The sequence below is a fragment of the Mesoplodon densirostris genome, chromosome 18, assembly GCF_025265405.1.
Source record: "Mesoplodon densirostris isolate mMesDen1 chromosome 18, mMesDen1 primary haplotype, whole genome shotgun sequence".
Classification (NCBI taxonomy): domain Eukaryota; kingdom Metazoa; phylum Chordata; class Mammalia; order Artiodactyla; family Ziphiidae; genus Mesoplodon; species Mesoplodon densirostris.
The window spans coordinates 37,852,689-37,855,425 of NC_082678.1; positions in this window are offsets into that span (position 1 = coordinate 37,852,689).

A 2,737-nucleotide genomic window follows, 5' to 3' on the forward strand; every position below is an offset into this window, starting at 1 on the left:
GTAAACATTTCTTTTAGGATTTTCGCCTTTCCCTGCGCGCCCTTTTCCTCTTTTGCTTGTAACTTGTGCGTTGTCCACTAGATGGCAATACACCAACATAAAATGAAAAGGAAACAGCCATACTGCAGCATCTTATTTACTCGATTTAGTGGGAAATGATAGTTTTCCTGGAAAATTAGCCTGCAAGTAGTGGGTTAGGACTAAATCCATGCTTCCTATTGTAGAATAAATTAAAACCAGTGCTGATGAATGAATAGATGCTGAACGACTAAGTACAATCATATATTTAGTGCTTACAATGTACCAGGCCCTGAGATAGGTCTACATACAGGATATGTGTCTGCTTTCCTCATATCACCACCCCCTCCCTCCATTGAACAGATGGGGACTCTGAGGCTTGGAGGGTCAGTAGCTTTCCCAGGGTCACACAAACTAGAGAGAGATGAAGCCAGGACTGGTCAGTGGCAGGGGAAGATGATGAGTTTGAATTTAAGATATGCTGGGTTTGAAGCCAGTGGTCACATCCAAGTACCAGAATGCAATGGAAGCATGGAATTCTACCTTAGGATTGGGCAGAAGCTATGAATTTAAGAGGCATCTCTGCAGAGCAGAGTTGAAGTTGTAACAACATATGCGGGCTGTTTTGAGCAGAGTGTCTGTTGAAGAAACAGCTGAAGTGTAATCCCCAAGGAGAAGGTGACGGCAGAGGGTTAGGGGGACGAGCACTGGTGGCAGACAGTCCTCCTGAGTTGAAGTCCTGGCTTCACACTTCCTAGCGGCGTGTTCTTGGGCGAGACAGGTGACCTCTTTGACCCCTTGCATTAACCTCAGGAGGAAGATGCTATCTCCATTTTACAGGTGAGGAAACTGAGGCTTGCAGAGCATAAGAATTGACCCAAGGTCATGGTGCATCTAGTGCATGATGGCTCTAAGATTCAGATCTGGAGAGTCCGACTTAGGCTCACACTGTTAAGTACTGCATGTGATGCTCCCCCAATCAGCGTGCGTAGGACACTGGCTAGTAATACCTTGTGTATGTGTGAGTCTCCTTGTACCAGTCAGAGGAACAGACCAGTAGGAGATATAAATGTAAATTATATCTATAGATCTATATATTTACATCTTATGGATATATTCCTTGAAATAAATTCTCTCTCCATATCTATATCTACCTACCTAGTGCATGTACACAGACACACACACACACATTTATTTCAAGGAATTGGTTTATGCAGCTGTGGGAGCTGGCCAGGCCTGGTCAGTGTGGTAGAACAGCAGGCTGGGACTCTTGATGAGTAGCTGATGTTTTGGTCTTGAGCCAGCTTTCTTCTTCCTCTGGAAACTCAGTTTTGCTCTTAAGGCCTTTTAACTAATTGGATGAGGCCGGTCCACATTATCAAGGGTAATCTCTTTTACTTAAAGTCAGCAGATTGCGGATGTTGACCACATCTACAAAATACTGTCACAGCAACACCTGGATTAGCGTTTGATTAAAGACCTGGGTGCTGTAGTCTGGCCAACTTGACATCTAAAACTAACCATCACTCTTCTCCAAGCGGTCTGCAAACGCTGTGACAGCACGAGGCTCTCTTTCTTGTTGGCCAGTGCCAGGCACCCAGCGGCACCCAACAATCCTTATTTGAGTGTGTACTAACGGTCCAACAGCCTGGGCGGAAGTGAACTTTCAACTGTAGACCTGGAGAGGTACAGATTTTCAGTGTCTTGAGTCATATGTTACTTCCTTTGGAGCCCCCTGGATTGAGCAGCAAGAAATGACGATGAAGTAACGGTCATTGCCAGCTGGGGCCATGAGCAGGGCTGCTGCCACCACTAAGAGCTGGGTGGGGGTCCTTGTAGAATGCTGGGTGTACACTATCTCTGTTTTTAGGTTTCTGCTGGCACCTGTTTCCAGCCATTGATGCTATTTGTCTTTGTTGGGATGAAGGCACAAAGTTTTTTAAGCAGCACAACCTGTGAGGTTAGGTAAGAGTGGATAACTGTGGATCTATGAGGGCCTATGGTCACTGAAAGACCAGCCCTGCATGCATCCTTCTGAGGCCTGGCAGCCTCTTCTGATAAAATATGGAGACAGGATAGTGGATGCCACCCAGATGGTGGAAGCATCCACCAAAAATTAGGCTAAAAATGCAGTCCTTCGGGGAGCCTTCTTGGGCATCGGTTTCATACCTCCCACCACTTCAGAGAGAATGACATCACCTCTTACTTGAAGAGCATTTAAACACATCTTGGAACACTTGCTCACCTTCTCCTCTCTCTTCTCTGGGATCTCGTCATGCTGCCCTCCTAGAAGCATGGACGCATCCCTTCGTTAGCTGTATCTACAGAAGTAACCTGATGACAACCAAATTCATCTTGATACCCTAAGCCCTAGGACAGAGGTGGGCTGTGGCAGATGCTACTCAAGACCTGTACAGATTTCAGAAAGCTTTTTAAAAAACAGGGGTGGTGGAGGCAGAATACCTGCCAGGACTGAGTTGTGTCACCTCCCTGGCTCCCCCATTTCTATGTCAAAGCCCTAACCACTGTGACTATTGGGAGGTAGAGCTTTTTGGAGGTAACTAAGGTAAAATGAGGTCAGAAGGGTGGGTCTTAATCTAATAGGATTGGTGGCCTTACAAGAACAGGAAGAGAGAGATCTCTCCATGTGCACATGCCAAGGAAAGGCCATGTGAGGACACAGTGGCCGTCTGCAAGCCCAGAAGAGAGCTGTCATCAG